Source organism: Pan paniscus, chromosome 19 (genome assembly GCF_029289425.2).
Source record: "Pan paniscus chromosome 19, NHGRI_mPanPan1-v2.0_pri, whole genome shotgun sequence".
NCBI classification, from domain to species: domain Eukaryota; kingdom Metazoa; phylum Chordata; class Mammalia; order Primates; family Hominidae; genus Pan; species Pan paniscus.
Genome location: NC_073268.2, coordinates 54,591,158 through 54,618,840, shown reverse-complemented (window position 1 = coordinate 54,618,840; position 27,683 = coordinate 54,591,158). Strand labels below are relative to the sequence as shown.

At 47.5% G+C, this 27,683-nt stretch overlaps 1 long non-coding RNA gene across 1 annotated transcript in view; it reads right to left on the bottom strand.

Annotated features, from left to right (window-relative positions):
* LOC129394380 (uncharacterized) overlaps positions 1 to 27,192 on the bottom strand; it is a 40,112-nt gene extending 12,920 nt beyond the window's left edge. The window contains exons 1-7 of the long non-coding RNA XR_010110678.1: positions 25,529 to 27,192; positions 15,050 to 15,204; positions 14,124 to 14,938; positions 13,951 to 13,995; positions 12,879 to 12,976; positions 10,754 to 10,867; positions 9,126 to 9,234 (exon numbers count right to left, since the gene is read on the bottom strand). This is a non-coding gene — a long non-coding RNA (uncharacterized LOC129394380). The remainder of the gene's footprint in view (positions 1 to 9,125; positions 9,235 to 10,753; positions 10,868 to 12,878; positions 12,977 to 13,950; positions 13,996 to 14,123; positions 14,939 to 15,049; positions 15,205 to 25,528) is intronic.
* Positions 27,193 to 27,683: the final 491 nt, after the last annotated feature.

Below are 27,683 nucleotides of genomic sequence, written 5' to 3'. Positions count from 1 at the left end.
CTGCCTGGGGAGCTCTGCAGAAAGATGCTGGGGCTCTGGAGAGGGACACAGCAGAGGTAACTAGAGACCCGTGAGATGGATCTAGAGTGGGTAAACACATGAAACAGGCCCAGTGCCCTCTCCCACTTATCCTACAGGGAAGCCCGCTGGTCAACAGGTACCACCAATTTAGACAGAGCCTACAGGACATCCTCTGACTCAGAGGAGTGACCTCTTTGGAACAGACCTACAGGACTGCAGAGTTACCTAACGTCTGCACTGTCTCCACCAATCAACATGGCAACACAGTCTTTCACTCAAAAATACAAATGTTCACAAAAACAAATGTTCACAATTGCAAAGATATGGAACCAACTAAGTGCCCATCAATCAATGAGTGAATAAAGAAAATATGGTATATATACACCATAGAATACAAGCCATACAAAAGAAATAATGAAATAATGTCTTTTGCAGCAACTTGGATGGAGCTGGAGGCCATTATTCTAAGTGAAGTAACTCAGGAATGGAAAACCAAATACTGTATGTTCTTACTCTTAACTGGGAGCTAAGCTATGTGAGTATGCAAAGGCATACAGAATGGTATAATGGGCACTGGAGACTCAAAAGCTGGGGGTGGGATAGGGATAAAATAACTACATATTGGGTACAATGTATACTACTCAGGTGATGGGTACACTAAAATCTCAGACTTCACTACTACACAGTTTATCTGTGTAACCAAAAACCACTTGTACCCTGAAAGCTATTGAAATAAAAACATATTTTAAAAATAGAAAAATAAAATACATTTTCAACATTAAAAAAAAAAAATACAAATGTTAAATCAATGTTCACCAGACATTGAGGAAAATCAACAGCACAAAAAAAGGAAAGACCAAAATAAGCCTGCTAATACAACAGGAAACAAAGAATGCAAGGAACATGAGAGAAAAAATTTTTTTTAAATTATAATTACTATTATCAGAGACATTTATCAGCTAACAACAGGCAATTAAGGAAGAGGAGCAATTGGGAGAAAAGTAATTGGAAATGAAAAATATGAACACTAAAGACCTTTTTTTAGAAACTGGATAATGAATAGACATGGCTAAACTACATTTCAACTTGAAAGATAAAGTTGAAAAAATATCCCAAACACAGAGATAGAAACTGGGAGAAAAGAGACATGTCAGATTAATCCATACATTCTATCCTTTATCTAAAAAGAATTCCAAAAGGAGAGAACGGAAAAAAGGAAAAGGAGTAAAATTTTTTTTAAAGGGTAAATTTTCTAGAGCTAAAGAAAAATCCAATGCTTCAGATTGAAAGTCTACAAAATAGCAAGCAGAATATAAGAAAAAAGATTCACCCACACCTAAGCACACCCAGCAGAGACAAAAATAATATCTGAAAGATTTCCAGAAAAAAAAATTTGTTCTACAAAAGAACGAGAGCCAAATCAGCATGAGAAGCCTCTATCCAGGTGACATCATGAACAACAGTGGAGTAGGAAGCTCAAGAATCAGTCTCTTGTGAGACTGATGGCGAGAGATGTCACAGTCAATGATTTTGGCACTCTGGAGGCTAGTGAGAAACTCGCAGTGAGCAACAAGGGGAATGCCTGAAGAAAGGGCCTGGTGATCATGGGTGAATTGCATTTCACATAGTGGCTACCTTTTCCCATCTTCCAGTTCCGTGGCAGGCAGCTGCAGGGATGGCTGCCTGCATTCCTAGTGTGGCTTACTAGTGCCAAACTGGGCAATAAAAACCTTATCCTCTAAAAATTAAAGTTGTGTGTTTCGATCTATCTGGAGGTTCCACTGAGGAGCTGGCATAGAGGCCCTTTGGGATGAAGTGGCTTCACAGGCAGTGCCTGTCAAGAAAAAAGCCAGCTTAACTTTCTTGTTAGATAAAGGCATTTAAGGAAATCCCTGCCAGATCATTCTGTCTTTGTAAAAACCACTTTGGAAAAATTACTAAACAAATAGACAAATAGCCCCAACAAATAAGAACAACAATGCCTGGAGAGAGATGAAAATCTGATTTCCAGTGTTTTCATATAACAATACTCACAATGTTCAGTTCTCAACACAAAATTACAGAGCATACAGAGACAGGAAAGTATGGCCCATTCACAGGAAACACAAATTGGCAAAAATTGTCAGAATCAATTTTTTCATGGCTGACTGTGGTTGCTCACACCTGTAATCCCAGTGCTTTGGGAGGCCAAGGCAGGAGGCTCACTTGAGTCCGGGAGTTTGAAACCAGACTGGGCAACATAGTGAGACGCTATCTCTACAAAAAAATTTTTTTTAAAAAATAACTAGCTGCACACAGGGGCAAGCACCTGTAGTTCCAGCTACTTGGGAGGCTGAAGCAGTAGGATCACTTGAGCCCAGGAGCTTGAGGCTGCAGTGAGCTGTGACTGCACCACTGCACTCCAACCTTGGTGACAGAGCGAGACCCTGTCTCTTAAAAATATTTTTTTTAATGTAAAAAAATACAGTTTTTTTCCCAGATTTTCAGAAATTCACTAAAGGGAATTGGGAGCATTTATTTAAGAAAGGTGGCTGAATCTTGGTAAGAACAGTAGGCATTGTGGTATTTTAACTTACCCTAATATCATCCTGTTGCTCCTAGCTCAGCAGTAACCTTGAAAAATAACAGTTCCAGGACTTGAGGAGGAAGAATGGGTTGAACTCTTTGAAAGCCCTATTCCCAAGGAATAGTTATTATTTTACAGACAGATCATCTGTCTGGTGGTTCCCTAGAAGACCCCACTTGAAAGGCTAACTTTATTTCACCTGATTCAAACCTGCCCAGTGCTAAAGTTGATGTTGAGGGATGATTGTTGAAAATGTATACGGGCAAATGTTTTAGCTGCTGCTGCCTGATACAAGGGATACACAATAAACTCACCAAAAAGCTTAGTAGGAATGGCTGGGGAATGAAATGTCTGAGGGGCTTTGCAAAGTTCTGACATATTCTGGGGAATCTAGAAGGCCATATGCATGCTTAAGACTGTGCCCCTGCTCAAGGAAGACCCATTAAGGCCTAAGCACTCACCTCTGGCCGAACTTGAGACTCTGCACAAACAGGAAGTGAAGTTTAAAACCAAGTTGTGGCTGGACATGGTGGCTCATGCCTGTAATCCCAGCACTTTGGGAGGCCGAGGCGGGCAGATCACGTGAGGTCAGGAGTTCGAGACCAGCCTGGCCAAAATGGTGAAACTCCGTCTCTACTAAAAATACAAAAATTAGCTGGGCAGGGTGGCACATGCCTATAGTCCCAGCTACTTGGGAGGCTGAGGCAGGAGAGTTGCTTAAACCTGGGAGGTGGAGGTTACAGTGAGCTGAGATAGTGCCACTGCACTTCTAGCCTGGGAGACAGAGTGAGACTCCATCTCAAAATAAAAACAAAAAACAAAGTTGTAAACTGCCTCACTGAGTGTTGAAGGTGTTCCTCAAAATGCACAGAGAGTCCCTTGGCAAAGAATGGGAGATATTTGGGATTCTAAGCATTTGAGAAAATATTTCTCCAATAATTAGCTGACATTAAGCTAACAGAACAGGGACTTTAGTGGCTATATTTGGCAAATAATATAGACTTCACAGAATTAGTCCATAAAAATCACTAAGCAAACAAGCAGCAACAGCAAAAGCCCCTAAAGAAAAAGACAATCTGACTTCTAGAACAGTGGCACTGTAATATTTAAAATGTCCAGTTTTCAACAAAAAACTATGAGTCATGCAAAGAAACAAAAAGATACAGCCCATACACAGGGTAAAAAGCAATCAATAAGAATTCTCTCTGAAGAAGCCCAAACATTGGACTTATCAAAAAAGACTTTTTTTTTTTTAAAAGAGACAGGGTCTCGCTCTGTCACTCAGGCTGGAATGCAGTGGCACTATCCTGGCTCACTGCAGCCTTGAACTCCTGAACTCAGGAAATCCTCCTGCCTCAGCCTCCTGAGTAGCTGGGACTACAGGCACATGCCACCATGCCTGGCTAATTTTTAGTTTTATTTTTAATTTAATTTAAAATTTTTATAGAGACAGGGTCTTGCTATGTTGCTCAGGCTGGTCTCAAACTCCTGGCCTCAAGTGATTTCACCTTGGCCTCCCAAAGTGCTGGAACCACAGGCATGAGCTCCTGCACCCAGTCAAAAAAAAAAAAAGACTTTAATTCAGCTATTTTAAATATGTTGAAAGAGATAAAACTACATCTAATGAAGTATGAGAATATTGTCTCACCAAATAGATGCTATCAATACAGATATATAAATTATTTTCCAAGAGAACCAAATAAAAACTATGGAGTTGAAAAGTACCACAACTGAAGTGAAAAATTCACTAGAGGGCTCAAGAGCAGATTTGAGCCGGCAAAAGAAAGAATCAGCAAACTTAAAGATAGGATAATTGAGATTAGTCTAAGGAACAGAAAAAAAAGGTAAGAAAAGTGAACACAGATATAGGGACCTAGGGAACACAATCAAGCATATCAGCATATAAATAATGGAAGTCTCAGAGGTGAGGAGAGAAAGAAAAAAACATAAAAATATTTGAAGAAAGAATAACTGAAAACTTCCCAAATTTGATGAAAGACATGAATCTACATATCCAAGAAGCCCAACAAGCACCAAGTAGGATGAACTTGAGGAGGCAAGGTCATTTGCTGACAGTGATGGTGGAAGGTGGTAGGGAGGGGCCAGTGGTTTTAAAAGAGTAGAGAAGGTTTAACATGGGTTGCAGAGATGGACGGTGAGATGACTAAACAAAGGTAGGGCAGGGTGCTGAGGGTCTAATTATGGTTAATGGTCATACGTTTCTAGTGTAACCAATATGAAGTGATTGGCTATTAGTACAGAAAATGTGCAACTGGGTTCCTCCAGGATGGAGTTCTGTCATTTAGAAGGGTCAAAAGAATTCAGGTTACTGGCAAAAGAGTTACTAAAATGATGAACCATACTGACTAAGCTACATAAGGAAGGAAGTAAAGGCAGGAATGTGGTGGATTGAGAAAGAGTTGTCAACTGACTGGGAGGCCCAAGTGGTTGAAGAAACCTCTTAAGTAGACACAGCTATAAAAGTATGCTGGAAGGATTAGGGATGTGGCCAGTTAAAGGGCTGAAGTTGGAACAGTTATATGCAATGAAAAATCCCAAAATATGATCACGGAGTGTGTGCCCAAGGTAGGGCAGAGAAAGTTACCGGAGAGAGGACTGGGGAGTTGAGGTGAGGGGCTGGGGCATTGAATGTCTTCATCTATATGGATGCTGAGTTCACACAGGATGCTGGTAAGATTTGAGGGTAGAAAGACTGTATGAAGGTGCTAGGGTTTTACATAAAAGAGGAGGAAATGAAGATCTAAAAGTGTATATCACATGTACAGGTGCCACTAGCTGGAAAGGATAGGACATACTGTCACTGGAAAAATTAGACACCAAAAATGTCAAGATGACTAGAAAATAAGAAAAAAACAATTAATGGGTCCAAATGTAGGATTCTGCACTTGGGCTCAGGAGGACAACCACACAAAGGAAGGGTGGTGATGCTGTGGCTGGTCAGTGGCACATTGGCAGGTCATGTGGTGTAGCCACCAAAAACTTAGTACTTCCCTAGAAGTCTAACGGGTTCTGCTCTAATGGAAATGGTTCTTCTCTAAATGGTGCTGTTTGTACTATGGACACTGCCTTCAGGCTTCTGTTAATTCAAGATGAAGATGGTAGAGACTCAAAACCACATTCCATGAGAAATGACTGAAGGAATTACAAATGTTTACCATGAAGATCCTGTGGAGCATGAGCCATCATAAAAACATCCATAGGGCAGTAACTGAAAAATGGACAGACTCTCCTACAGAATCATAAGCCCAACAGCTGGTATCAGTGGGTGAAAGTTATGGGTAGGAAAGGTAGGTTTCAGTTCAAAAGAAAAGTGTTCTGAGAATCAAGCTGCATTGGGAGGTAGCAAGTTCCTCTTCAGTGAGTTAATTAAGTATAAACTGGACAGCTTGGCCAGGATGTTCTAGAGGAATCCCAAGGTCAGATCGGTGATTACATCAAATAAATACCCTTTTAGACCCCTTTAATCTGAAGATTTTATCAAATGTGGAAAGTTTTTTGCCATTATTTCTTTAAAAAAAAAGTATTCTGCCCCTCTTCCCTCTCCTCCGCTTTGGGAACTACGTACGATTATGTGCTTTTAGGCCACTTACAGCTTGCTCATTTTCATTTTTTTCAGTCTTTTTTCTCTCTACATTTTATTTAGGATATTTACCATTGCTATATCTTTAAATTCACTAATCTTTTCTTCTACAGTGTCTAATCTGCTGTTAATGTCAACCAATGTATTTCCACCTCAGATTTTTTTGTTTCATCTCTTGCAATTCAATTTGCTTTTCTTTTCATAAAATTGATATCTCACTTTAGCATGCTCATGTTATTCTCTATTTTCTTAAAGATTAAACAAAATTATAGAAACCATTTTAGTATTCCTGAGTAGTAATTTTATCTGTTCATTTCTGGGTCAGTTTCTATTGATTGATGTTTCTCTTTATTATGGATTTTAGTTTATTATTTCTTTGTATGCCTGGTAATTATTAATTGTATGGCAGACATTGTGATTTTTACTTTGTTGGTTACTACATATTCTTGTACTATTTTAAATGCTCTTGAGCTTTGATACAGTTAAGTTCTGTGATGCAGTTGCTTCCTAGAAGCAGTTTGACCTTCTTGAGGTTTGCTTTTAAGCTTTGTTAAGCAGGACCAGAACACTCTTTATTTTTAGGGCTAATATTCCTCTACTACCCAGGCAAAACCCTCCTGAGAACTCCACCAGCTGTCTCATGTATTACGAGGTTGTTTCATTCGGGATGTTGGGAACACAAACTCTTCCCAGCCCTTATGAACTCCAGGGATTGTTTTGTCTGCTCCTTTCAGGTGTGTCCCGCTGGCTTCCAGTAGCATCCTCACATGCACATCCAGTTTGGTAGTCAACTAGACTTGAGAGAGCCCCTCTGTGGATTTTTTTTTTTTTTTGAGATGGAGTCTCAGTTTGTGGCCCAGGCTGGAGTGCAGTGGTGTGATCTCAGCTCACTGCAACCTCTGCCTCCTGGGTTCAAGCAATTCTCCTGCCTCAGCCTCCCAAGTAGCTGGCATTACAGATGTGTGCCACTATGCCTGGCTAATTTTGTATTTTTAGTAGAGATAGGGTTTCACCATATTGGCCAGGCTGGTCTCAAACTCCTGACCTCAGGTGATCCACCCACCTCAGCCTCCCAAAGTGCTGGGATTACAGGTGTGAGCCACTGTGCCCAGCCAAGATCTTGAAAGCACTCTCTCTCAAACTCTCTCCTCTCTGGTCCCCTGCCTTGTGAACTCAAGTCACATGGCCTCCCAAAACTCCCAACTCCATTTCTTCATCTCACAGAGATAGCAGGGCTTTCCCTCTTCCTGTGCTATGGCCTGGAAACTCTCCCCTAGTACACTGGGTAATCATAGTGTTCTCTCATTTTTTCCCCCTCTTTGGGCTGCCTGTTGTCCAATGTCTGAAAACTTTTTTCTTTTTTAAGATAAGGCCTTGCTCTGTCACCCAGGCTAGAGTGCAGTAGCATAATCATGGCTCACTGCAGCCCCAACTTCCTGGGCTTAGGTGATCCTCCCACAGAGCTGGGACTACAAGCATGTGCCACCACATCTAGGCAATTTTTGTAGTTTTTGTAGAGATGGGTCTTGCTATGTTGCCCATGCTGGTCTCAAACTCCTGGCCTCAAGGGATTGAAAACTATTTTAAAATATATATATATATTTATATATATATAATGTACATATATACATATACATTTATACACATATACATACATATATAATATATACATATTATGTATGTATATATACATACATAATATATACATATTATGTATGTATATATACATACATAATATATACATATATATTATATACATACATAATATATACATATTATATATTATATACATACATAATATATACATATTATATATTATATACATACATAATATATACATATTATATATTATATACATACATAATATATACATATTATATATTATATACATACATAATATATACATATTATATATTATATATACATACATAATATATACATATTATATATTATATATACATACATAATATATACATATTATATAGTATATATACTATATAATATAAACATATTATATAGTATATATACTATATAATATATACATATTATATAGTATATATACTATATAATATATACATATTATATATACTATATAATATATACATATTATATAGTATATATACTATATAATATATACATATTATATAGTATATATACTATATAATATATACATATTATATAGTATATATACTATATAATATATACATATTATATAGTATATATACTATATAATATATACATATTATATAGTATATATACTATATAATATATACATATTATATAGTATATATACATACATACATATATATACATATTATATGTATGTGTTGGCCAGTTTTTAGTTGTTTAAAGCAGAAAGGTAAATCCAGTCCCTATTACTCCATCTGATCACCTCCTTGGTCCTGAGATTTTATAAGAATACGTTTAGGCATTGGTCTAAAATCAGTGAGGTCAGATGACACTAGGAAAGCACACTTGAAAATAATAAAACTGGGCCAGGTGCGGTGGCTCACATCTATAATCCCAGCACTTTGGGAGGCCGAGGCAGGCAGATCACCTGAGGTCAGGAGTTCAAGACCAGCCTGGCCAACATGGTGAAACCCCATCTCTACTAAAAATGCAAAAATTAGCTGGGTGTGGTGGCACGTGCCTGTAATCCCAGCTACTTGGGAGACTGAGGCAAGAGAATTGCTTGAACCTGGCCTTTAGAATTATTTCAGTAGAACCAAGTGTAACATTATTTAGTTGGTTTATCATTAACAGAAAATCATAATTAAAAGCTTTATTTAACTTTGTAAATTTGAAAGAGCATAAAGAATAGATGTTTTAGTTGAATATATATATATGATTCAATTCCTAGAGAAATTCTGATACATAGATTTTAACTTAGCACACTAAGTTCAGCACAGATGCCAGGGAGTCGAATGCTTGACTCACCAGCACACAGGAGAACTGTGGTGCAGGAGCACCAAGCCTTCTCTACATTCCCTTCCCCCAGAGCATTGCCCACTCGGACGCTGGCTGCAACTCCAAGGCCAAGGGGTACCTGAGAATTAAGAAGCATAAATCACAGTCATAAAGCCTGAACATTGGAGTATTAGTGCACTAGCGTCTAACTAAATGGAAACAGGACAGACCCGGAGAGCTGAGTTCTAGAACTGGCTCTCTTACATCCTAGCTGTGTGACATCCGATTTCTTTGCAGGTAAGGAAGCATGACAGTTGCCCTGACGGCTCCCTGTACCACATTCATCACAGCAGAACCTCGTAATGAAGCTGGATTTGAGGGCAACACACCCCCTTTATTGGCTACACACACACTATCAAGACAATTCAACTTAGCTACATTATACAAAGTAAGATTTAACTTAGTATAAACGTTAGTATATAAATAATTTGTAAAAATTAAATGACCCATGTGAAAAAGCATTTAGAACCGCGCCTGGCACACTGTAGGAACCCCAGACATTGATGAAATCTGACTCCACGACAATACCTCATTTTTGGTGGGATGGGTGAAACATTCCATATGTCTGATTATCCGGTAAATTTAAAGAGGCCCCTTCAAATGCAAAGGCTTAATTTTAATCATTGATTATGAAAATCTAAAGCTATAAGCTTATTTGCTTCTTAAATAGACCACCACTCAACCTTTGGGGCCACCTTCTTGACCCCTATCATGATCCCGCAATACAATGCTGCCCCCAGGGGCTGCGAGGGTAACGTGGGTTGTACAGACAACTTAGCTTTGGGCTCTCAAGTTCACTTTTAATCACTCGTACATCAGCTCTAACTTCTCATTCCTACTAGAAACAGCATCCTCCCAAAAGCCTTCTAATTCATTACTGTTTTGAAAACTAGCCTAAGTTCAGTTGATAAAAATATATATTAAATTGTTAAGATTAAGAACTTGAGGCCAGGCGCGGTGGCTCATGCCTGTAATCCCAGCACCTTGGGAGGCCAAGGCAGGTGGATCACTCGAGGTCAGGAGTTTCAGACCAGCCTGGCCAACACAGTGAAACCCCATCTCTACCAAAAATACGAAAATTAGCCAGGCGTGGTAGTGCACGCCTGTAGTCTCAGCTACTTGGGAGGCTGAGCCAGGAGAGTCGCTTGAACCAGGGAGGCGGAGGTTGCAGTGAGCCGAGATCACGCCACTGTACTCCAGCCTGGGTGACACAGCGAGTCTCTGTCTCAAAAAATAAATTAAAATTAAAATTAAAAAACAATTTGGCTTGATACCTGGCAAAAGTCAGCTGAGGCACAAGCTAGTTCATGAGGCCTGGGGTGGGGCTTTTGTTCCTTCAGTTGGTGACCTCTGACAAACCTCTGACCGGCAGCTTCCCTTTCCTCACTTACAAAATGAAAGGTACTGCAGCAGAGCCAAAACCCCACCCAACCTGAGTCTGCTAATGATGGGATGAGGGCTTAAACCTATATTGAAAAGCTCCACAAGAGCCTGATGAAATGAGGCAGGACAAAGAAGCAAAGCTGGAGCTTCCTGGGAATCTCTGGAGACATGACTGGCCGGGCTGAGGACAGCTTTCAGCTGGACTGCTGACAAACCTGCAAGGAAGTTTCCGATCTCAAAGGTCCACTGCTCAGTGCACACCATGAACATACTGGGAATAACCAGGTGGATGTAGGAGCCCCACTCCTGGAAGCACTCCCTCGTCCAACCTAGGGAACAGGAAAGAAAACAGGTGTTTGTTTTTCAACATTCTCTGGCACCAACAATTCTATTTCACATACCTGTACCCTGCAAATGGCCAGAGACTAGGTGCAACCTCAGTTCTCCAGCAAAATATAAAGATTCCAAATGGATTGAGATGGCAGGCACTAAGCTGGCAAGACTCAGTAGATGCCCTTTCACCCACACATTCTACTCCTGGGTATAAATGGCAGAGGGATTTTTGTAGACCTCTATAAAAAAACATACAGAATATTCCCTGTGGCAGACGTTAGTTGAGGGGTGTGGGAGACAACATGGAACTAGAGGAATAAAATATGATAGATGCACATTATGATTAAAAGCAAAACTGATGTATATATAGCAAAGTGGATATTTTAAAATACACTATGTATTTAAAATACATAGTGCTCACCAGCAACAAAAGTAAACATAGATAAAACTTGTATGCATCAAAGGACACAATCTGCAGAGTGAAAGGGCAACCCATGGAATGGGAGAAAATATTTGCAAATCATATAAGGATATCTGGATATCATAATGTCCAGAATACATAAAACATTTCTATGGCCAGGCTCAGTGGCTCACGCCTGTAATCCCAGCACTTTGGGAGACCAAGGTGGGTGAATCACCTAAGGTCAGGAGTTCGAGACCAGCCTGGCCAACATGGTGAAGCTCCGTCTCTACTAAAAATACAAAAAATTAGCCAGGCGTGGTAGCAGGCACCTGTGATCCCAGCTACTCGGGAGGCTGAGGCAGGAGAATCGCTTGAACCTGGGAGGCGGAGGTTGCAGTAAACCGAGATTGCGCCACTGCACTCCAGCCTGGGCAACAGAGCGAGACTCCATTTCAAAACAATAACAACAACAACAACAAAAATTCCTATACCCAACAACAAAAAAAGAAGTAACCTGATTTAAGAAAAGGGAGGGCAACAGACTTGAAGAGACATTTCTCCAAAGATGATATATAAATGGTCAACAAATATATGAAAAGATGCTCAACATCTTTGTATTGGAAAATAACCATGGAGTGTCTTCCATAGGTCATATTTTATCACAACAAATAGAACCATGCCCCGCTCTGGCATACAGAGCCAGGGACTCCGTCTTCCTGTCTATTTTTCCATTCCACTCCCCTACCCAATCCTCCATTTTACTCTTTGTTAATCCATTCCTAAATTTTCTTCTCCTTTTCCCCGCTATCCCCAAGCTTCCCTGTGTACATCTGTTGGGGAAACCTCTAAGAGACGCTTTCTGAGGTCCACCTCCCAGGAGAACCTGGGTGGCCCAGGCCTCCTGTTTCTGGACATGGGTCAACCAACTGGTGCTCACACCTCCCTGTGGGACTCCAGCTTCCCGGGCCAGTGCCTCGTCCAGCTTTCTGACAGAAGGTGTGTTTCACTGATGTGTTCTTATGTTCCATCTTCAGCCAGCCTTTAAAGATTTTCTGGCCACACTGAGCAGCCTGGCTCTGGCTCTAGGCACAGAAGTGTCCCCCAGTGAGGGACCGGTGAATTGATAGTGCTTTCTTTCTGGGACCCTCATCTCCTCAAGCTTCATAAGGATGCAATTGGGCTCAGTTTCTTACAATTCCAAGATGCTAGGAGAATCCCTAAGGTGTCTGCCCTACTCTGTCTTTGCTGGGGTGGCCCCTTTCAGCCTTCACAGACCACAGCAACTCCCTTCTCTAGGCGAACTCCACCTCAACACACAATCAGCTTACACATCGCTTCTTCCCAGGCACCATCCCTATCTCTCCACCCACTAACCCACTGACCTTCCTTCCAACAGCCTGAGCCAGCTGCTTCTCCTGTGAGGTCCTGTGGCACCCAGTTCTCATCTGGCACACAGACCACCTGAACACCCAACTCTATTGCCTGTCCACCTGTCCATATTCCCTCTATCAGACGATTTCACTCTCGCTATCCCCAGTCCCAGGGACAGGAGACAGCAGACAGCAGACATTCAGTATCTGTTGAATTCAGGGGTCGTGACTTACACCACTCTGAAGTCCAGGGCATACAGCAAGAGGGCATTCATGCCCACGTTGATGACATTAGCTGCAATCCTGGTAATAACTTGAGGCATGCTGATGCCCTAAAACCCCCAAACAAATAGGAAAACATTCACATTTTCGAAAGCTAATTAGCTAGCCTATCAAGTGAACACTCACAGTTAAACAGGGAACAGTTTAAATGATGGCAAAGTTACTCAGGACTGGAATGGTCAGGAGCTGAGATGACCAGATTAGTCTCCTCCGTTGGTGCATCATCTGGCTATCCCAACCAGAAGCTTGCAACTGCTTCTGAATAACCTGGTAGGTCATGGTTTCCAGAAGAGCAGCAGAGAGAAAAAACCTCCTGAAGGGCAAATGGGCCCTGGCATGAAGTGAAGGAGAGGCAGCTTGGAAGATATCTGGGCCAAGTTGCTAAAGTTCTTGCATACAAGACACCCAGCAATGCCTGCTTCATAGCAGGTGTGCAGAACACGTTCACCCTATTGTTGTAGGCGCCAGTCACTCATTTCTTTTGTTTATCCTGTCTATTCAAACATTTTCTTTCAGTAAAACCTCTCTTTCGTTCCTGCATTGAAACAGAGCTGACTGTTACCAAAGCTGGGTAAGGCAAGAGGGCTGTGGCCTCAGATGGGCGAGAAGGGACCCGGGGAGGCAGAGCTCTGCTTCTCTCCACTGTCCACCCAAATCTTGCCCTCAGACTCCTTCGCTGCTCACTAGTGGCTGTAGGGACCCCAGGCCCTCCTCTCTAAAGCAGAAGCACAGGAGCCAGGCCCCAGGCCAGATGCAAAGCTGGCACCAGCCCCAAGAGAGGGGAGGGGTCGGGGCAGGGGTCGAAGCAGGTGGTGGTGATTGAAAGGGGAATGGGATGGATTGATACAGCCGTCTCTCTTGGGCTAGACAAAATTCACCTACAAGGCCTCAATCTCTCAGGCAAAGAACTCTAAGGTAGAATTACAGGGGGGAAAATGTGAATTACTTTTATAGAACATTCCCTACGAATATTTACTAGACATTTCCAGGATTATGGAGTAAAAATTGTAAAAAGAATCTATACCTGACTTTGTAAATATCTTGTCTGCAGCTGGAACAAGAATGCTGCCTGTAAGTTTAAACAGAGAAACAAACACTTCTCATTAATATAAATTCCAACGGTTTAGTTTAGTTCCGGTTTTTAATCTTAAATAAGACACTTCCCCTTGATGTGTGATCTCAGAGAACCTCACTCACATGAGACAATGCTAGGGCACTATTTGGAATTTTCCAGAGTGGATAAAAGATGTACTCCCTGAAGAATTGACACAGGCCGATTCCAACTGGCTGAGGCAGAAGCCACCGTCTTGACATTTCGAACGGCTCCGAGGGTGCCCGAATGCAGCACTCCCCAAATCCTAGATGATCCAGAAACATTCTGGTTGATTTGCAATCAAAAATAACCATAGAACAAGGAATCAGGAAGGAAATGTCTTCCCCTCATCAATCTTTGTCTTTTTTTTTTTTTTTTTTTTTGAGACAGAGTCTTGCTCAGTCGCCCAGGCTGTAGTGCAGTGGCACGATCTGGGCTCACTGCACGCTTCGCCTTCTGGGTTCACGCCATTCTCCTGCCTCAGCCTCCCGAGTAGCTGGGACTACAGGTGCGTGCCACCACGCCCGGCTAATTTTTTGTATTATTAGTAGAGACGGGGTTTCACCATGTTAGCCAGGATGGTCTGGATCTCCTGACCTCGCGATCCACCTGCCTCAGCATCCCAAAGTGCTGGGATTACAGGCATGAGCCTCCGTGCCTGGCCCAATCTTTGTCTTTAATTTAAGCTACTGGACACCAGAGTGGTACATGTCCTGAGAGTCAGCAAGGGAGGGACGACAGGGCCAAGAAATACATGTCGGGCTTTTGGCATGAACTGCACCAAGATGGAGAAACAAGAGCCGGGGGAAGGGGCATGCGCAGGGCGACACATGTGAGCTGCTTCATGTAGTGAGACACAACAGCCTTGAAACTTACAGGAAGGGCAGGAATGAAAATCGGCACATAAATTTGGGCTATCCTGAAACAAACAAAATAGTCTTCAGTTAATATTAAAACAGTTGCTGGTCATATTGTCTTCAAATTGAACCCACAGAGTATTTTCTAAAAATTAAAATTAAAAATTATTTACTTTTTAGAGACAGGGTCTTGCTCTGATGCCCAGACTGGAGTAGAATGGCACCATCATAGCTCGCTGTAACCTCAAACTCCTGGGCTCAAGCAATCCTCCTGCCTCAGCCTCCCAAAGTGCTGGGATTACTATAGACGTGAGCCACCACACCCAGCCTAAAAATGAGAGAAACTTAATAACAACTTTAAGTGTTTTTCTTCAACCTACACAAACATGACACTAAGTCTACTAAATGTCTGCTATCTAAGGGGCAGTCTGACCACTTTCCATTTTTCAGCTCATTCTTAGCATGAAAGGTGGAGTGAATACAGCAAAATGAACTAAAACTTGGGCAAAATTCAGAAACCATTTGAAAGTGTCAGGGTCACCTAACAGTGAGCGACACAGTCTTCTAGAAAGGACCACGCACCCCAAGGACAAATACCAGAGAATACACTGGAATTATAGGTTAAAGAAAAAACCCAACACTAAAGTCATACGTGAAGGCAATTACACTGCTATTCTACTTCAGGGGAAAAATATTTTCTGCATTTGCCAGACAGCAAAATGGAGGGACTCGGTGAACGGGAGACAGGCCAGGCACACAACACCCTGGTCCTGTATCTTGTCACCCTGAGTCAGGTGGTCCCTGCAGCCCCCAGACCCTGTGGCCCACAGTCACAGCTTTCATTTTGTTGTTGTTGTTGTTGTTTGAGACGGAGTTTTGCTCTTGTCACCCAGGCTGGAGTGCAATGGCACGATCTTGGCTCACTGCAACCTCCGCCTCCCAGGTTCAAGCGACTCTCCTGACTCAGCCTCCCAAGTAGCTGGGACTACAGGCACCTACCACCACGCCTGGCTAACTTTTTTGTATTTTTAGTAGAGACGGGGTTTCACCATGTCAGCCAGGCTGGTCTTGAACTCCTGATCTCAGATGATCCACCTGCCTCGGCCTCCCAAAGTGCTGGGATTACAGGCGTGAGCCACTGTGCCCGGCCAGCTTTCATTTTTGAAAGGGATCAAGACCATGTAATTGGCCGAAAATGTCCACACAGGTACAATGACCAGATAGCCACTTACTCTTAACCTAGGATTGGGAAACGGGGGACCTCACCTGGAGACTTCGGGTCTTGTTTTAAGAGCAGGAGGATGCGCTCGGTGTTGACCAAGTCAGCCCAGCAGGGAAAGCAGCACAGCATAAGGATGAGGACCCCTCTCTGAAGTATGATCCCCACGTGCTTGAGGTTCTTGCCTCCAAAGGACTTGAGAAAACAAATGCACTGCTAACAGCATATGCCAGGCAGGCCGAGGCTGGGGGCCTGCGCCACAAGCAACCCCTCCCAGGGGCGCCTGCCCAGCACCCAGGCAGACCGGTTTCCCATCATCTGCTCCCGCCCTCCCCACCAACAGCTGACAGCACTGGGGGAGCTTCTGAGCCAGGGACAACCAGTGGGCTAGCTGGCCCCTGTGGCATTTTACACGTGTCCTGGGACAATGTGTCCCTGCTCCCAGGAGCTGGGACTGTTAACATGGAGGGTAGAGGCAGCAGAAACTGAAGCTTAAAAGAGAGTTTTCCACATGGGGGAGACAGATGCTGCAGGAGAATGTGTGCCATGGTAGAAGGTGAAGTTGTGGGGGACTCTGAGGGCCAGGGATACCGGGGGAGGGTGCAGTGGAAGAAAAGCACACACTGTAGGCTGAGAAGGGCAGCTAGCAGGGCGGCAAGAACTTCGGGGGGTGGGAGGTCATGGAGGCCAAGGCAGTGCTCTAGAAAGCAGGGATGGCCAAGTGGATTAAGGACGGCCAAGCGCTCACCTGAGGATTTTGTCACAGGAGGCCGGGAAGAGGCCAGGCCCAGTGGACTGGGCAGGAACAAACAAGGCATCAATAGGGGCTGAGTTGGGAGTGCAGGCCAGGCCCGAGTGCAAAGAACACCTTCAAGAAGCTTGGCTTGAAGGAGACCAGCAGGGAAGGAGGGGTGGTGGTAAGGGAGGGCGATTTTAGGATATGGGAGACCAGACTGGGAGGAACAAAGGACAAAATGCCCTTGAGCAGGTGGCCCCAGAGGACAGCACTAGTCAAGCTGACTCTGCTGTTTTGTTTTTTTGTGTTTTGTTTTTGTTTTTGTTTTTTTTGAGATGAAATTTAGCTCTGTCGCCCAGGCTGGAGTGCAGAGGCGAGATCTCAGCTCACTGCAACCTCTGCCTCCCAGATTCAAGCGATTCTTCCACCTCAGCCTCCTGAGTAGCTGGGATTATAGGCGCCCACAACCGTGCCTGGATAATTTTTGTATTTTTAGTGGAGGTGGGGTTTCATGATGTTGGCCAGGCTGGTCTTGAACTTCTGACCTCAGGTGATCTGCCTGCCTTGGCATCCCAAAGTGCTGGGGTTACAGGCGTGAGCCACTGCGCCTGGCTGACCCTGGTTGTGTTTCCAGTCATTAGCAGCCATGTACAGATGTTTGTTCCAGTAGTCCCAGCTACATGGGAGGCTGAGGCAGAAGGATCTCTTGAGCCCGGGAGTTCAAGCCCAGCCTGGGCAACATAGGGAGACCTTGCCTGCAAAAATAAATATAATTTTTTAAAAAAGATGTTCCATGACTTACAATGGGCTACCTAGCTACCTCACAACTGTAAATTAGAAATATCTTGAGTTGAAAATGCATTGAAGACTTTGCACCCAAGACTGTGTGGTAGATAGAGCTCCCTCTCCCCTCTCCCCTCCCCCCTCTCCCCTCTCCCCTCCCCCCTCTCCCCTCCCCCCCTCCCCTCTCCCCTCTCCCCTCTCCCCTCTTTCCACGGTCTCCCTCTGATGCCGAGCCGAAGCTGGACGGTACTGCTGCCATCTCAGCTCACTGCAACCTCCCTGCCCGATTCTCCTGCCTCAGCCTGCCGAGTGCCTGCGATTGCAGGCGCGCGCCACCACGCCTGACTGGTTTTCGTATTTTTTTGGTGGAGACGGGGTTTCGATGTGTCGGCTGGGCTGGTCTCCAGCTCCTAACCGCGAGTGATCCGCCAGCCTCGGCCTCCCGAGGTGCGGGGATTGCAGACGGAGTCTCGTTAACTCAGTGCTCAATGGCGCCCAGGCTGGAGTGCAGTGGCGTGATCTCGGCTCACTACAACCACCTCCCAGCCGCCTGCCTTGGCCTCCCTAAGTGCCGAGATTGCAGCCTCTGCCTGGCAGCCACCCCGTCTGGGAAGTGAGGAGCGTCTCCGCCTGACCGCCTATCGTCTGGGATGTGAGGAGCCCCTCTGCCTGGCTGCCCAGTCTGGAAAGTGAGGAGCGTCTCTGCCCGGCCGCCATCCCATCTAGGAAGTGAGGAGCGCCTCTTCCCGGCCGCCATCACATCTGGGAAGTGAGGAGCGTCTCTGCCCGGCCGCCCATCGTCTGAGATGTGGGGAGCACCTCTGCCCTGCCGCCCCGTCCAGGATGTGAGGAGTGTCTCTGCCCGGCCGCCCCGTCTGAGAAGTGAGGAGACCCTCTGCCTGGCAACCGCCCCGTCTGAGAAGTGAGGAGCCCCTCCGCCCGGCAGCCACCCCGTCTGAGAAGTGAGGAGCGTCCTCCCTCCTCGTCCGGGAGGGAGGTGGGGGGGTCAGCCCCCCACCCGGCCAGCCGCCCCGTCCAGGAGGTGAGGGGCGCCTCTGCCCGGCCGCCCCTACCGGGAAGTGAGGAGCCCCTCTGCCCGGCCAGCCGCCTCGTCCGGGAGGGAGGTCGGGGGGTCAGTCCCCTGCCTGGCCAGCCGCCCCGTCCGGGAGGCGAGGGGTGCCTCTGCCCGGCTGCCCCTACTGGGAAGTGAGGAGCCCCTCTGCCCGGCCAGCCGCCCCGTCCGGGAGGGAGGTGGGGGGGTCAGCCCCCCGCCCGGCCAGCCGCCCCATCCGGGAGGGAGGTGGGGGGGTCAGCCCCCCGCCCGGCCAGCCGCCCCATCCGGGAGGGAGGTGGGGGGGTCAGCCCCCCGCCCGGCCAGCCACCCCGTCCAGGAGGGAGGTGGGGGGATCAGCCCCCCGCCCGGCCAGCCGCTCTGTCCAGGAGGGAGGTGGGGGGTCAGCCCCCCGCCCGGCCAGCCGCCCCGTCCGGGAGGGAGGTGGGGGGGGTCAGCCCCCCACCCGGCCAGCCGCCCCGTCCGGGAGGGAGGTGGGGGGGTCAGCCCCCCCCCGGCCAGCCGTCCCGTCCGGGAGGGAGGTGGGGGGGTCAGCCCCCCGCCAGGCCAGCCGCCCCGTCCGGGAGGGAGGTGGGGGTGTCAGCCCCCCCGCCCGGCCAGCCGCCCCGTCCGGGAGGGAGGTGGGGGGGGTCAGCCCCCCGCCCGGCCAGCCGCCCCGTCCGGGAGGGAGGTGGGGGGGGTCAGCCCCCCGCCTGGCCAGCCGCCCCGTCCGGGAGGTGAGGGGCGCTTCTGCCCGGCCGCCCCTACTGGGAAGTGAGGAGCTCCTCTGCCCGGCCACCACCCCATCTGGGAGGTGTGCTCAACAGCTCATTGAGAACGGGCCATGAAGACAATGGCGGTTTTGTGGAATAGAAAGGGGGGAAAGGTGGGGAAAAGATTGAGAAATCGGATGGTTGCCGTGTCTGTGTAGAAAGAGGTAGACATGGGAGACTTTTCATTTTGTTCTGTACTAAGAAAAATTCTTCTGCCTTGGGATCCTGTTGATCTGTGACCTTACCCCCAACCCTGTGCTCTCTGAAACATGTGCTGTGTCCACTCAGGGTTGAATGGATTAAGGGCGGTGCAAGATGTGCTTTGTTAAACAGATGCTTGAAGGCAGCATGTTCGTTAAGAGTCATCACCACTCCTTAATCTCAAGTACCCAGGGACACAAACACTGCGGAAGGCCGCAGGGTCCTCTGCCTAGGAAAACCAGAGAACTTTGTTCACTTGTTTATCTGCTGACCTTCCCTCCACTATTGTCCTGTGACCCTGCCAAATCCCCCTCTGCGAGAAACACCCAAGAATGATCAATAAAAAAGAAAAAAAAAAAAAAAAAAAGAAAATGCATTGAATGCATCTAACCTACCAAACATCACAGTTTAGCCTGGCCCACTTTAAATGTGCTCAGAACACTTACATTAGCCCACAGCTGAGTAAAATAATCTTAGATAAAGCCTATTTGTGATACAGTGTTGACTATCTCATGGAATCTACTGGACGATACTGAAAGTGGAAAGCAGAATGGTTGTAAGGGGCTTGAAGTGCAGCTACTGAACGCGTGTCACTGTTGTACCATCACAAAGTTTAAAAATCTAAGTCAGGGACCATCTGTATTTGACAAATAAAATGCAACAAAACCCATAGGGTGGATGGTCCTAGAAAGTCTCTATTATGAAAGGTAACTGTCAAAAAACGGTATGTGGGGGAGGGTGGTCCTCACCTGAGACATGAGGGTGTCATAAGCTGAGGCTAAGCCAGTGCCAACTGCAATCCCAGTAACGTTCACCACCTGCAAGAGAACCACAGACCTGGTGTGGCAGACCTTCAGGGGACGACGCCAGTTCAGGGTCGCATCAGACAGCTCCCTCTTCATGGAGGAACCTCAACAAGCTTGTCTCTAAAGGGCAACTCAACAGATGTATGCTGTATTTTAGATCAAATGGGTGTCTACATCTATCCTTATTGATTACTGAACAAAAATGTACCTTCTAACTAAAGGATGATAACCACCTTGTGTCAACTGGGGAAATATGAAACCTAGTTTTTCTTAAACAGTATAGCACATTATAATTTCTATATTTAAGGTTAAATTGTGGGCCAGGTGCGGTGGCTCATGCCTGTAATCCCAGCACTTTGGGAGGCCGAGGCAGGTAGATCACTTGTGGCCAGGAGTTTGAGACCAGCCTGACCAACATGGTGAAACCCCATGTCTACTAAAAATACAAAATTGGCCGGGCATGGTGGCGGGCGCCTGTAATCCCAGTTACTCGGGAGGCTGTGGCAGGAGAATCACTTGAACCCAGGAGGTGGAGGTTGCAGTAAGCCAAGATCATACCATTGCACTCTAGCCTGGGTGACAGAGTGAGACCCTGTCTCAAAAAAATAAAAAATAAATAAAGTTAAGTTGTGGTTAACATCTAAAGGTGATGCCCCGATCTGCCAGTAGGATGTGCATTTAGTAATAATAACAGCAAACTGTTATTGAGCACATACTATGTGCCAGGCACTGTCCTAAGCCCCTCATGTGCATAGTGCTAGGACAACTCGTCTCATTTTTTGTTTTGGGTAACCTGAGTTACACAAAGTGTATGTCTCTTGCCCAAGTTACTCAGATGGTGACCTAAGTCTGGGAAGTCTGGCTCCAGATCCCAAGCTTTAGTCCTCCAGTGAGGAACAGGACTAGTTGTGTCACCCTCTTGACCAGACCTCACCCAGTCCCTGACAATTAAGGGCACATAGAGTAGCCTGCAGGTAGGGTGCAGGAGGCATTCAGGACGAGGGGCTGAAAGACCCTCATTTGCGTCCTGGGTCTCACGGTTACTGGTGATGGCAGCCCCAGGTGAGTTAGCTTCTTCACTGACCACGACTCTGGCCTGGTGAACACAAACTCCAGCCCCACCACATAAATGACAGGCCATACATGTACTGCCCGGTGGGACCCCATGAGACCAGGGTCTCCATCTAACCGTGCCCCAGGAGGGCTGTGGCACAATGAGGATTTACCCACACAGCAACACTGAATTCCAGCCAAGGCAGAGGGGCATGACTAAAGCTCCCAAACCCCTCGGACTGCCAGGAAAACAGAAAGGTAAAGCATGCTAATTTATGAAGTTTTGTGTTTTAAAAAGTCACACAGAGCTGGGCACGGCGGCTCATGCCTGTAATCCCAGCACTCTGGGAGGCCGAGGTGGGCAGATCACTTGAGGCCAGGAGTTCAAGAGCAGCCCGGACAACATGGCAAAACCCCATCTCTAGAAAATACAAAAATTAGCCAGGAGTGGTGGTATGCACCTGTAGTCCCAACTACTCAGGAAGCTGAGGCACAAGAATTGTTTGAACCTGGGAGGCAGAGGTTGCAGTGAGCCAAGACTGCGCCCCTGCACTCTAGCCTGGGCAACAGAGCAAGACTCTGTCTCAAAAAAAAAAAAAAAAAAAAAGTCACATAGGAGTGTAGGGGGATGGGGGGGATAGGGAGAGATGTGTTAAAGGATACAAAGTTACAGTTAGGCAGAGGGAATAGGCTCCTGTGTTCCACCACACTGCAGGGTGACTGCAGGAAACAATCACAGATAGCTTCAAATAGCTGGAAGGATACTGAAGCCTGGGCAACATGACCAGACCCCATCTCTACAAAAATTTTAAAAATTAGCTGGACATTGGCCGAGTGTGGTGGCTCACGCCTGTAATCCCAGCACTCTGGGAGGCTGAGGCAGGTGGATCACCTAAGGTCAGGATTTCGAGACCAGCCTGGCCAATACAGTGAAACCCTGTCTCTACTAAAAATACAAAAATTAGCTGGGTGTGGTGGCACATGCCTGTAGTCCCAGCTACTCAGGAGGCTGAGGCAGGAGAATCGTTTGAACCCAGGAGATGGAGGTTGCAGTGAGTCACTGCACTCCAGCCTGGGTAACAGAGCGAGACTCTGTCTCAAAAAAAAAAAATTTTTTTTGCTGGACTTGGTGGCACACAACTGTGGTTCTAGCTACTTAGAAGGCTGAGGTGGGAGGATCACTTGAGCCCAGGGGTTTGAGGCTGCAGTGAGCTATGATTGCGCCACTGCACTCCAGCCTGGGTGACAGGGCAAGATCCTGTCTCAAAAAAAAAAAAAAAAAAAAGAAATAAAAGAAAAGAAGATATTGAATATTCCCAACACAGAGAAATGAGAAATGTGTTACTCTCCCCCGGGGCTCAGTCTACCCATGTAAAGTAGGACCTGGCCTTGGGCCCCGCGGCTTCCGCTGTCACAAGCTTTTATCAAACTGAGCTCTGACGTTAGACCTCTCGCTTACAACACACAACTTTATAAAAGATAGAACAAAAATTGCTACTCTGTCTCTGGCGGCAAGCAGCCCAGAACACCACGCTCCATGTCATGGTGTCTGCCTTCTGAAGGTCAAGGGAAATGTGGCTGAGGCTCAGTACCCAGGCCCGCCCTTCCGCCGAATCAAGGCTTCCATAAAACCTGAGCACAGTTTCCAGCCTATCCCATGCCAACCCACCCCTGGCTCCCAGCTTTTCCACCCATGTTTCTTTGACCCAATTCTAACAGCTATTTATTTATCCTTCTTTTAGGGAAGTATTTGTGTAAACTGGTTCAAATTCTTCGTGGAACAAGGTGGAATATAAATAAATGTTCCTTTATTTAAAAAAAAAACAACACATTTTTGTTAGCCCTTTTATACTATGAACATTTTTCCAAAGGTAAAAAATTTTGTTTTCACAGTTATCTTAAAAATGAGTCTATTATCTTCCTAGAAGATCTCACTGCAACCTCCGCCTCCCGGTTTCAAGAGATCTCCTGCCTCAGCCTCCCAAGTAGTTGGGATTACAGGCACCCACCACCATGCCTGGCTAATTTTTGTGTTTTTAGTAGAGACGGGGTTTCGCCATGTTGGTCAGGTTAGTCTTGAACTCCTGACTTCAGGTGATCTGCCCGCCTCAGCCTCCCAAAGTGCTGGGATTACAGGCGTGAGCCACCACGCCGTGCCTAACCACAGGAATTTCTGTAGCCCGTTCCTGATAAGGGGCTCTGCGCTCTTCCGCCTTTGGCCAAGGGCAGTGGTAGTTCAGCTAAGTTGTCAAGACAATTTTGGCCAACATGGTAAAACCCCGTCTCTACTAAAAATACAAAAATTAGCCAGACACGGTGGTGGGCGCCTGTAATCCCAGCTACTCAGGAGGTTGAGGTGGGAGAATTGCTTGAATCTGGGAGGCAGAGGTTGCAGTGAGCTGAGATCTCGCCACTGCACTCCAGCCTAGGCAATAGAGCAAGACTTCATCTCAGGAAAAAACAAAAACAAAAACAAAAAAACCCAACAGAGTCAGCTTGACTAGTGCTGTCCCCTGGGGCCACCTGCTCAAGGGCATTTTGTCCTTTGTTCCTCCCAGTCTGGTCTCCCATACCCTAAAATCGCCCTCCCTTACCACCACCCCTCCTTCCCTGCTGGCCTCCTTCAAGCCAAGCTTCTTGAAGGTGTTCTTTGCACTCGGGCCTGGCCTGCACTCCCGACTCAGCCCCTATTGATGCCTTGTTTGTTCCTGCCCAGCCCACTGGGCCTGGCCTCTTCCCGGCCTCCTGTGACAAAATCCTCAGGTGAGCGCTTGGCCGTCCTTAATCCACTTGGCCATCCCTGCTTTCTAGAGCACTGCCTTGGCCTCCATGACCTCCCGCCCCCCGAAGTTCTTGCCGCCCTGCTAGCTGCCCTTCTCAGCCTACAGTGTGTGCTTTTCTTCCACTGCACCCTCCCCCGGTATCCCTGGCCCTCAGAGTCCCCCACAACTTCACCTTCTACCATGGCACATGTTCTCCTGCAGCATCTGTCTGCCTCCCATGTTGAAAACTCTCTTTTAAGCTTCAGTTTCTGCTGCCTCTACCCTCCATGTTAACAGTCCCAGCTCCTGGGAGCAGGGACACATTGTCCCAGGACACGTGTAAAATGCCACAGGGGCCAGCTAGCTCACTGGTTGTCCCTGGCTCAGAAGCTCCCCCAATGCTGTCAGCTGTTGGTGTGGAGGGTGGGAGCAGATGGTGGGAAATGGGGCTGCCTGGGCAGCGGCAGGTGGGCACCCCTGGGAGGGGTTGCTTGTGGCGCAGGCCCCCAGCCTGGGCCTGCCCGGCATATGCTGTTAGCAGCGCATTTGTTTCCTCAAGTCCTTTGGAGTCAAGAACCTCAAGCGCGTGGGGATCATACTTCAGAGAGGGGTCCTCCTCCTTATGCTGTGCTGCTTTCCCTGCTGGGCCGACTTGGTCAACACCGAGTGCATCCTCCTGCTCTTGAAACAAGACCCGAAGTCTCCAGGTGAGGTCCCCCGTTTCTCAATCCTAGGTTAAGAGTAGGTGGCTATCTGGTCATTGTACCTGTATGGACATTTTCGGCCAATTACATGGTCTTGATCCCTTTCAAAAATGAAAGCTGTGACTGTGGGTCACAGAGTCGAGCCCACAGCCCCAGGGATGACAGCAGAGGCGGGGAGAGGAGAAGAGTGGACACCCAGATGCTGAGGTCCTCTTGAACAAGGTGGCTGACTGGCCATTAGATGTCATCCACAGGGAGGAGTGACCGATGGCCCAGAAGTGAGCCCGGGGAGCACCCTGGGGGCAGTGATGGTTGGCAAGCAGTAATCAGAAAAGGTGGACCCCAATCCTGGGCCCTGCGGGGACACAGCAGGAAATTTCCCTGCCAGTCCTAGATCATCATCCTATTAAGGTAGAGGCCAAGCTCGTCTTTCCCGGTGGGGACACTGGAGCAGCCATGTATACGAATCTCCTCTGCCTTTGTGCCTCTTCCTAGAGTCCCAGTCTAAACTTTCAAAGGAAGCAAAAATGTCCCTTAATCCAATACGTTCACCAAATAACAGACCTGTAAATAAAATGTATGACTCATTCCACCTGGCAAGGTCTTCGCTCCCATGTAGCTGAATGAGAAGCTCCGGTGGCCCTCCGTGTTCTTAGGGTGTGTACCCATCTCACGGGGACAGAGGGGACATTTTCTGAGACTAGGGAAAGCCGCCTACCATCACCAGCAGAAGTGTTTTGCACTTTCTCTGAAAGCCTGGATGAAATGCAGGAAGAAACAACTTTCCACATCACTAACAAAAGCCAGGGAAGAGACGTCCCAGGAGGTGTGATTTCAATCCATGGGAGAGGCTTTTCCACAAGGGTGAAAGGGTGGGAGCTGAATGTACTGTGTAATCCAATTAATGGCAAACAACCTAAATTACCTAAAAGTCTCCTGATTTAATTTCATAATAGAAAAAAGTGCAGTTATTTCAGTTTTACACTTTTCTAAGTATTGACACGAGCTCCTTCCAAATCTAATCAGGTAATGGTAAGCCACAGGTCAGTCCCAGACCTGTAAAGGAAGATGCATAAGACATGATACAATTCAAATTGATTTTTTTTCTTTCCTTTTTTTTTTTTTTTTTTTTTTTTTTTTTTTTTTTTTTTTGCGATGGAGTCTCCTTCTGTTACCCAGGCAGGAGTGCAGTGGCACAATTCCGGCTCACTGCAACCTCAGGCCCCTGGGTTCCAGCGGTTCTCGTGCCTCAGCCTCCCAAGTAGCTGGGATTACAGGCCCGTGCCACCACACCCGGCTAATTTTTGTATTTTTAGTAGAGACGGCGTCTTCCCATGTTGGCCAGGCTGGTCTCAAACTCCTGACCTCAGGTGATCCGCCTACCTCGGCCTCCCAAAGTGCTGGCTGGGATTACAGGCGTTAGCCACCGCGCCCCGCCCTGTGTGTTTGTTTTTGAGACAGGGTCTTGCTCTGTTGCCAAGGCTGGGGTGCAGTGGTGCGGTCTCAGCTCACTGCAGCCTCGATCTGCTGGGCTTAAGCGATCCTCCTGCTTCAGTCTCCCGAGTAGCTGGGACCATAGACGGTGCCACCACGCCGGGATAATTTTTCTATTTTTAGTAGAGACGGGGGTCTTGCTATGCTGCCCAGGCTGGTCTCGAACTCCTGAGCTCAAGCGATCCTCCCACCTGGGCCTCCCAAAGCGCTGGGATTACAGTCGTGAGCCACAGCGCCTGGGGACACCGCTCAAATCCTAAGCCTTGGCCGCCCGTCGGCTCCTACAGGGGCGAAATCAGGCACCCACCGTGACGGCGAGCGTGACAGCGTCCAGCGCGACCTTGCCCAGATGTCCACAGAAGATGGAGCTGACGAGGCTGATGAGAAAGATCATCAACTGCGCAAGAAACTGCGGAGGCGCGGAAAGCAAGGCGCGTTCACAGCCGCCCTCCCTCCTGGAAGCCCGCGCCCACCCCCGCGCGGCGGCCGCTCCGGAGGCGTCGGGCTGGGCGTGAGGACGCCGCACTCACCACTGGGCCCGCGAGCGCCGCCAGCTCAGCCGCCTCCCCCCGCAGGTCCGGGGGCAGCGCACCCCGCAGGCCCCACAAGGCGTCACGCCATCCGAGGGCCCGGAGCCGCTATGGGGGCCGGTCCTTGGCGGCGGCGGGGAGCTCGGCGGGGACCGGGGCGTCGGCGGCCGCAGGGGCCTCCATGCGGAGGCTGGGAGCGGCTGGCGGCGGCGCGGGCGCGGGACCGCAGCGCGGTGGGGGGGGTGAGGGGGGCGGCCCGATCCCACCCAGCCCCGCCCCTCCCCGTCCCGGACCCGCTCCAGACGCCCAGGGCAATGGTCGCCGCCCGCAGAACCCTGGGGGAGGGCACCGGGAGGGCCCTTGGGGGTTTATGAAGGGGGCTCGGGGAAGGGGTCCCTGCGTGAGAGGAGCCCTCGTGTGCTTTCGGATGACACGGGTTTTTATCAGGAGAGTTTGTAGGTCAGGTTGGAAAAGCAAAATGCCTAGAGGGTGGGCAGACAGGACTGAGCTGGTGACTCCATCCTCCCGCGGAGCACAGGTCTGGCGCTTTCTGGCATGCTTCTCCTGGCCTGGGCTTGCTGCGGGTTCAGGTGTTTCCGGGAGAGGAGGGGTCCTGCCTCGTAGGGACCCCAGCCTCCCTGCTCCTGGCGGCCCGGGGTGGCCTCCTGGCCGGCGGCTATTTGTGGTTGGTGGTT